Source organism: Alosa alosa, chromosome 17 (genome assembly GCF_017589495.1).
Source record: "Alosa alosa isolate M-15738 ecotype Scorff River chromosome 17, AALO_Geno_1.1, whole genome shotgun sequence".
NCBI lineage: Eukaryota > Metazoa > Chordata > Actinopteri > Clupeiformes > Clupeidae > Alosa > Alosa alosa.
The window spans coordinates 1,502,071-1,512,070 of NC_063205.1; the positions used below are offsets into that span (position 1 = coordinate 1,502,071).

Sequence of the window (10,000 nt, forward strand, 5' to 3'; positions counted from 1 at the left end):
GCACTGACACAGCCTGAGGACCATTGTTATCAGAGAAGTGCCAACAGCACTGGACATGTTTAGAGGACCATTATGCCATCAGAGAAGTGCCACAGCACTGGACACACAGCCTAGAGGACCATTATGCCATCAGGAGTAGGGCTGCCACCAGCACTGGACACAGCAGCCTAGAGGACCATTATGCTATCAGAGAAGTGCCAACAGCACTGGACACAGCCCAGAGGACCATTACACGAGAAGTGCTAACAGCATTGGCACAGCCTAGAGGAGGAGGCAAACCTACTTGCTTTTAGCTGTGCGGCCCTTGTCTCGGACTGTTTACCTACCCAGCTTGTCATGGTGTAGCGCTATCAGATCTGCACTCAGGCTGTTCGCTACGATTCTGCAGATTGGCGAAGCATCGCAAGTAGGGCACTTTACATATTGTTATAAATTTGAAAGCCCACATCTCTGAAATGGCCAGAGTGATCTCCGCATCGCTTCAGCCATGTAAACTTCCCCAAAACACCACATTCAATAGCGATTTCAAATTCACACATTGATTTTTTAAATATTCATCTATATACTGGGACGAAAATCTGCTCCAACAGCCCTATAATGTATGTGTGTGTGAGTGTTTGCATGTGTGTGTGTGTGTGAATGTGTGTGTTTGTGAGAGTTTGTGTGTATGTGCGTGTGTGTGTGTGTATGTGTGTGCATGTGCGTGTGTGTGTGTGTGTGTGTGTGTATGTGTGTATATGTAAAAGTGGCATGTGCATGTGTATGTGTGTGTGTGTGTGTGCATGGAGGTGTGTGTATAAAAGGCAGTGTGTGTATGTGTGTGTGTGTGTGTATGTACAAAGGAATGTGTGTGTGAGGTGGTCAGACGCTGCGGTGTGTGTGCGTAAAGGCAGTGTGTGGGTGCATGTGTGTGTATGCACAAAGTGTGTGGTGTGAGTGTTTGTGTATGTGTGTGTGTGCTTAAAGGTATGTGTGTGTGTATTGTAGAGGGTGTGTGTGTGTGTGTGTGTATTATTAATGTAGGGTGTGTGTGTGTGTGTGTAGGGTATGTGTACCCAGGTCACCGTTCCACCTGTTCTAGGGTCATCTTGACTGGCTTCTCGTACAAGTGTTTGTACCTGCATACAGTATGTATTAGTAACCGAAAGTAGTAATGTGTGAGGTTGTGCATGCCTGCATCGCGCGATGATATGATGTGTGTGTTTGTGCATGCCTGCATCGCGATGATGATATTAATGTGTGTTTTGTGCATGCTGCCTGCATATTATTGATATTGTGTGTGTGGTTGTGTTTGTGCATTCCTGCATCACGATGATAATGATAATGTGTGTGTGTTTGTGCATGCCTACCTATGTGTGTGTGTGTTTGTGCATGCCTACCTATGTGTGTGTGTGTTTGTGCATGCCTGCCTACGTGTGTGTGTGTGTGTGTTTGTGCATTCCTGCATACGTGTGTGTGTGTGTGTGTTTGTGCATGCCTGCCTACAGTACGTGTGTGTGTGTGTGTTTGTGTATGCCTCATGCACGTGTGTGTGATAATAGTATTGTGTTTTTGTGCATACCTGCCCTCGTTGTGATATTATTATTGTGTTTGTGCATTCCTGCATACGTGTGTGTGTGTGTGTGTGTTTGTGCATGCCTGCCTTGTATGTGTGTGTGTGTGTGTTTGTGCATGCCTGCATACGTGTGTGTGTATGTGTGTGTTTTTGTGCATGCCTGCCTACGTGTGTGTGTGTGTTTTGTGCATTCCTGCATACGTGTGTGTGTGTGTTTTGTGCATGCCTGCCTAGAATATTATTGATTATATTATTATTATTGTGTGTTTGTGCATGCCTGCATCGCGCGTTGATTATTGTGTGTTTGTGCATGCCTGCCTCACGTCGTGATGATATTATTAATTCTGTTATTATTGTGTTTTTTTGTGCATGCCTGCATACGTGTGTGTGTGTGTGTGTGTGTTTGTGCATGCCTGCATACGTGTGTGTGTGTGTGTTTGTGCATGCCTGCTTACGTGTGTATGTTTGTGCATGCTTACTCGCGTGCGCATAATCGCGGCGTTATTATTATTGATGGCGATATTGCGTAATGGCGATAGTGTAATAATGATAGCATGTCGTGTGTGTATATGTGTGTGTGTCGTATGTGTGTGTATATGTAATAAATACATGTAATGTACATGCGTGTGCGTAATGCGCGATACGTAATAATGCGAATAATGCATGTGCATGAGTTTGTGCATAACAATAACATGTGTCGCGTGTGTATGTGTGTCGGTGTGTGTGTATGCATGTAGGTGTGTGTGTGTATGTGCATGTCTCGTGTGTGTAATAGTAGTAAAGGTGTTTGTGTATGTGTGTGTAGCCTTATCTGTGTGTGTGTGTGTGTGTGTGTGTGTGTGTGTGTGTGTGTAAGTGTATGCATGTGGGTGTGTGGAGTGTACTGGAGTCTACTGCACCTGTTTCTAGGAGTCATCTTGACTGGCTTCTTGTGAGTGTTTGTACCTACATACGATGAGTGTGTAGGGTATGTGTGTGTGTGTTTGTGGGTGTATCACGTGTGTGTGTGTGTGTGTGTGTGTATTCTTGCATGCCTGCATTATTGTGTGTGTGTGTGTGTGTTTGTAGGGTATGTGTACTTGAGTCACCATGGATTGTGTTTGTTCATTCCACCATCATCTGTGTGTGTGTGTGTTCATGTGCATAGTTACCTACCTATGTGTGTGTGTGTTTGTGCATGCCTGCCTACAGTACGTGTGTGTGTGTGTGTTTGTGCATTCCTGCATACGTGTGTGTGTGTGTGTGTGTGTGTTGTTTGTGCATGCCTGCATACGTGTGTGTGTGTGTGTTTGTGCATGCCTGCATGTGTGTGTGTGTGTGTGTGTTTGTGCATGCCTGCATGCATTCTGTGTGTTTTGTATATACCTGCATCGCATGTGTGTGTGTGTGTGTGTGTTTTTGTGCATGCCTGCCTACCCTATGTGTGTGTGTGTTTTGTGCATTCCTGCGCCGATATTATTGATATTATTAATATTGTCTTTGTGCATGCTGCACCTTTCTGCGATGTGTGTGTGTGTGTGTATTGTGTGTGTGTGTGTGTTTTTGTGCATGCCTGCATGCATTATTATTATTATTATTATTATTGTGTGTTTTTGTGCATGCTGCACGTGTGACGTATTGTGTTTGTGCATTTACTTACATGCGATGTGTGTGTGTGTGTGTTTGTGCATGCCTGCCTACGTGTGTGTGTGTGTGTTTGTGCATGCCTGCATACGTGTGTGTGTTTGTGCATGCCTGCGTACGTGTGTGTGTGTGTGTGGGTATTCACCTGTTGGAGGGTCATGTTGTGTAGCTCCTCCTCCCAGCCATCTGATTGGCTGTGCTGATAGGCACTGGGTGGGGCTAGGTCCTGCAGGATGAGCGGGTCTCGCCCGGCATGCGCCACCAGGTGGCCGATGGTGAGTCGGAGCTACTGCCGCGTTCCGATGCAGTTCATGGGGAATCATCTGAGAGAGAGAGAGAGAGAGAGAGAGAGAGAGAGAGAGAGAGAGAGAGAAGAGAGAGTGGATTGAGAGAGGAGGAGAGAGAGAGAGAGAGAGAGAGAGAGAGAGAGAGAGAGAGAGGGGAGAGAGGGAGAGAGATAAGAGAAAGAGAGAGAGGCATTTGAGAGAGGGAGGGAGGGAGAGAGAGGTGGAGAGAAAAGAGAGAGAGAGGAGGGAGAGAGAGGGAGAGAGAGGAAGAGAGAGAGAGAGATAAAGAGAGAGAGAGAGGAGAGAGAGAGAGAGAGAGAGAGAGAGAGAGAGAGAGAGAGAGATATAAAGAGAGAGAGAGAGAGAGAGAGAGAGAGATGGAGGGAGAGAGAGAGAGAGAGGGGGAGAGAGAGAGGGAGGGTGAAAGAGAGAGGGGAGAGAGAGAAAAAGAGAGAGAAAGGCAGAAATGAAAGACATAAAAATTAAACAAAATAATACTGACTGCATCTCCAAAGGTTTTGTGTCCGTCTGTGTGTGTGTGTGTGTATTCAGTTGAAGAGCAATAACTGATGGACAAATAAAAAACATCAACATGCAAACATTGAAGAATGATGAACAACTTTTAACACACACACACACACACACACACACCGAATTAAGAAGAGCTGAAAGAAGCAAGAGGCCCACACACACACACACACTCACAGGGCTTCACTCCTGCCGGGCAAACCATGATGGGTGGGGGGGGAGGGTATAGCACACACACACGCCCACACACACACACGCCATAACTGCCCTCACAGATCACAGATAATGTCTGCTCTGAATGTGTGTGAAGAAAGGTAGAGTATATCTTGGAAGGCCTTTCAATCGAACACACAAACACACACACACGCACACCACACACGCACACACACGCACACCACACACACTCCATTAATGAGACCTGTGATGGGTCATAAAGGTGTGATTAGTTTCCAGCTTACAGTAAGATGGATGGACACATGAACACAGACACACACACCTCCTGCTGCAGCACTAACTGCTAAGTCAACACACGACCTGCTGTGATGCACATTAACCTCTATGATTAACTGCCCGTCTCCTCTAAACACACACACATTAATGTCTATTCTAAACACACACACATTAATGTCTATTCTAAACACACACACACATTAATGTCTATTCTAAACACACACACACACACACAATGTCTATTCAAAACACACACACACACACATTAATGTCTATTCTAAACACACACACACACACACATTAATGTCTATTCCAAACACACACACATTTTAATGTCTATTCTAAACACACACACACACACACATTAATGTCTATTCCAAACACACACACACACACACACACACACACACATTCCAAAACAATTCCAAACACACACACACACACACACACACATTAATGTCTATTCCAAACACACACACAAACACACACACATTAATGTCTATTCCAAACACACACACACACACATAATGTCATTCCAAAACACACAATATCACGCATCACACACACATTAATGTCTATTCCAAACGCACAATACACACACACATTAATGTCTATTCCAAACATCACACACACACACATTAATGTCTATTCCAAACACACACATTTTAATGTCTATTCTAAACACACACACACACACACACACATTAATGTCTATTCCAAACACACACACACACACACACATTAATGTCTATTCCAAACACACACACACACACACACACACACACACATTAATGTCTATTCCAAACACACACACACACCACACATTAATGTCTATTCCAAACACACACACACACACACACACACATTACTGTCTATTCCAAACACACACACACACACACACACACACAGCAATGTTGACTTATTTTGGGCACACCACACATTTTTATTTTCTTTAAACTCCGTAAAGTTTAATTGTGCGCCCTTGTGTTGCTATGCACACCTCTAACCAATGCAGCCTCTCTCTCTCTCACACACAATCACACACTGGCTGCAGCTGTAACCTGCTTTATGAAGCACTTAAACAGACTTTTCTTATAAATGCCGTCGGATTTACACACTAGAGTCTACTAATGTTGCTGACGCACTTACTCTCTCACACACAAGGGCACACACACAGACACACACACACATTAAGTGACACACACACACACACACACACACACACACACATTAAGTGACGCACACACACACACATTAAGTGACGCACACACACACACAAACATTAAGTGACACACACACTCACACAAATTAAGTGACACACACACACACATATTAATAGGGCTTTCAGATATAACCTCCGGAGTATATGCGAAGGTTTGTCAAACGGAGGTCCTACCCTCCGGATGATTCAGATATGATGCTAACCTCTGGACCTTATACTGACCTTTATAATGAATCCTATGTGTGAACGACCTACACGCACATTGCAGAATCTCCATGTGGTTGTCGAGTGAGGGGTGGGGGCTTGTAGAGTTCACAAGAGGCGAGACATGACGCAGAATATATGTGGCCGCTGTCACAGCTGCTGTTTGTTTACAAAGTGTATGCATTATGTAGGGTAAAGAAGGAAACTCTGTTGTGCATAGGCTAATACTTCACGTAAGTGCACACTTGAAATTGACCTACAGTATTTGTATGTGTGCTTCAAATAAACACATTTATCTGTTTTCAACGTTATGTAGCAGACTTAGTTGGCTATGGAACCCCAAATCTGGTTTGCGTTGGAGAGAGCATGCACAAACTTTATGGTATAGGCTACCAGCCAATTCAGTAGGCTAACTCAAGACTTTAAGGCCATCATATTCCATGTTTTTAAGCAACAAACAAAATTCTAACATAACAGTGAAGTGGTTCGTTTTTCATGGTTTATTTTTCCAAAAGCATCCTCTCCCCATGTGTCTATTGCATTTACGTAAGGAGCTTGGAACAAAGTTGGCTTTCTTAAGTTTCATTTTCTCTAGGCATATATGCTCAACAAATATCAGCTTAGCTCAGCAGTGAGGTCATGAGAAGGCTATCAATGAACAGAAAACCGACCGTGTTGGCTAACAATTTATTAAATACTCCTGTTATTGTCGTCAACGACGTCGCTGTAGGCTACTGCCTTTTCAGCGCCTTCTACTTATGATGATTCGGCCTTCTGAATTTCTTTGGCCTTGCGATGCGGTTGTAGGCTACATCAACGTGTCTCTTGCCGTTCCCTTCATGTGTTCTATCACAACGCTGTCTGCCCTCATGGACAGTAGCTCCGTGATGTCTGCATCTTTCCAGGTCGGAGATTTTCTGGACAGCATTATGCCACTCCATCATAACACTGGCATTTAAGTCAGATCTAACCACATGGACGCACGAAAGAAACATCACCGACACGCCCCTCTCACTAGGTGTGAATTTTAACCGCATGTTCTAGAACAGGGGTCTCCAACCTTTTTGGGAATGAGGGCTACCTGAAGACCTGAAATCATATGGAGGGCTACTCATTTGAAACAAACATACCCTCACCACTTTTTTGCGAGGATAGTCCTCCTAAATAAAAGGCCTATGTGATTTTTACTTTTAAATTATCAATATTGTGCAGGCCTATACGTCTTTATATATTAAGCAACTGTATTTTCAAATTTAATATCAATAACCTATGCAACACTACCAACATTTTTGTTCAATTTGTTCATTTCAAAGTTTGAAATGGAGAATCTAGTCTCTAGTAATATTTTTGTGCAATTAATAATTTGGGTTACAATTTGTACCCAATTTATACCCACCCACCATTATGAATTCAGGGGTTGTTTAAGTTCTGATTTCAGTGGACAATTCGGTTTTAACATTTCAATAGTAATCACCCACACCACCCTAACATATGAAAACTCCTTTTAAAGTTATTGCACACCTGAAATGATCCATGATCTGACAAAAAAGGGTAATGCACAGTCCTGCTCAGTCATGCATGCTATAACACAGGGGTTCTCAAAGTTGTGATTGGTGAGGGCCAATTCAGGAACCCAACATTAACTGAGGGCCAATTCAGGAACCCAACATTAACTGAGGGCCAATTCAGGAACCCAACATGAGGGCTGCCAAAGGGGAGAAAGAAAAAACTGGAAAAAAATCCCATTTGTAATGATTTTTAATGAGCAGGTTGCCTCTAGTTTATATTTACTGCATTAAACCCCATTTGTAATGATTTTAATGACCAGGTTGCACTTTGTAATGATTTTAATGGGGTTGCATCTCTACAGTTTATATGTACAGTTTATATGTTTTATTGGGTGTTGAAAATGTAATGATTTTAATGAGCAGGTTGCATCTTTAGTTTATTTTTACTGAAAATTTTTTAACCCCATTTGTAATGATTTTAATGAGCAGGTTGCATCTCTAGTTTATATTTACTGCATTAAACCCCATTTGTAATGATTTTAATGAGCAGGTTGCATCTCTACAGTTTATATGTATTGCATTAAACCCCATTTGTAATGATTTTAATGATCTGCATTAAACCCCATTTGTAAATGAGCAGGTTGCATCTCTACAGTTTATATGTATTGCATTAAACCCCATTTGTAATGATTTTAATGAGCAGGTTGCATCTTTAGTTTATATGTATTGCATTAAACCCCATTTGTAATGATTTTAATGAGCAGGTTGCATCTCTAGTTTATTTTTACTGCATTAAACCCCATTTTTTAATGTTGCAATTTATATTTACTGCATTTTAATGATTTTTAATGCAGGTTGCATCTCTACAGTTTATATTTACTGCATTAAACACATTTGTAATCATTTGAATGAGCAGGTTGCATCTCTACAGTTTATATTTACTGCATTAAACCCCATTTGTAATCATTTGAATGAGCAGGTTGCATCTCTACATTAAACCCCATTTGTTTTTTATATTGCATCTCTAGTTTATTTTACTGCATTAAACCCCATTTGTAATGATTTTAATGAGCAGGTTGCATCTCTAGTTTATATGTATTGCATTAAACCCCATTTGTAATGATTTTAATGAGCAGGTTGCATCTCTAGTTTATATTTACTGCATTAAACCCCATTTGTAATGATTTTAATGAGCAGGTTGCATCTCTACAGTTTATATGTATTGCATTAAACCCCATTTGTAATGATTTTAATGAGCAGGTTGCATCTCTACAGTTTATATGTATTGCATTAAACCCCATTTGTAATCATTTTAATGAGCAGGTTGCATCTCTACAGTTTATATTTATTGCATTAAATGTTAAACCCCATTTGTAATGGTTTTAATGAGCCCCCATTTGTAATGATTTTAATGACCAGGTTGCATCTCTACAGTTTATATGTATTGCATTAAACCCCATTTGTAATGATTTTAATGAGCAGGTTGCATCTCTAGTTTATATTTACTGCATTAAACCCCATTTGTAATGATTTTAATGAGCAGGTTGCATCTCTACAGTTTATATTTATTGCATTAAACCCCATTTGTAATGATTTTAATGAGCAGGTTGCATCTCTAGTTTATATTTATTGCATTAAACCCCATTTGTAATCATTTTAATGAGCAGGTTGCATCTCTACAGTTTATATGTATTGCATTAAACCCCATTTGTAATGATTTTAATGAGCAGGTTGCATCTCTAGTTTATATGTATTGCATTAAACCCCATTTGTAATGATTTTAATGAGCAGGTTGCATCTCTAGTTTATATTTTACTGCATTAAACCCCATTTGTAATGATTTTAATGAGCAGGTTGCATCTCTACAGTTTATATGTATTGCATTAAACCCCATTTGTAATGATTTTCTCTAAGTTTATATTTACATTAAACCCCATTTGTAATGAAATGAGCAGGTTGCATCTCTACAGTTTATATTTATTGCATTAAACCCCATTTGTAATCATTTGAATGAGCAGGTTGCATCTCTACAGTTTATATTTACTGCATTAAACCCCATTTGTAATGATTTTAATGAGCAGGTTGCATCTCTAGTTTATATTTACTGCATTAAACCCCATTTGTAATGATTTTAATGAGCAGGTTGCATCTCTACAGTTTATATTTACTGCATTAAACCCCATTTGTAATCATTTGAATGAGCAGGTTGCATCTCTACAGTTTATATTTATTGCATTAAACCCCATTTGTAATCATTTTAATGACCAGGTTGCATCTCTACAGTTTATATTTATTGCATTAAACCCCATTTGTAATCATTTGAATGAGCAGGTTGCATCTCTACAGTTTATATTTATTGCATTAAACCCCATTTGTAATCATTTGAATGAGCAGGTTGCATCTCTACAGTTTATATTTATTGCATTAAACACATTTAAATTCATAACTGAGGCTAAACCTGGCAAATCTCAAGAAAAATTGCAATGCACACACAATCCCTGGGGTTTCTCTACCCTCAACAGACAAATTTAGGATATAACAGTTCTGGTTGCAGTCCATTTCAAGTACAAACTTATTCAGAACTAACAGTCTCTGTGTGCCTTGCTTCTTATCAGCATAGGCC

At 40.7% G+C, this 10,000-nt stretch overlaps 1 pseudogene; it reads right to left on the reverse strand.

The window, feature by feature from the left end:
• Nucleotides 1-129: 129 nt before the first annotated feature.
• The window catches only part of LOC125310953, a 162,665-nt pseudogene continuing 152,794 nt past the window's right edge, over nucleotides 130-10,000 (reverse strand).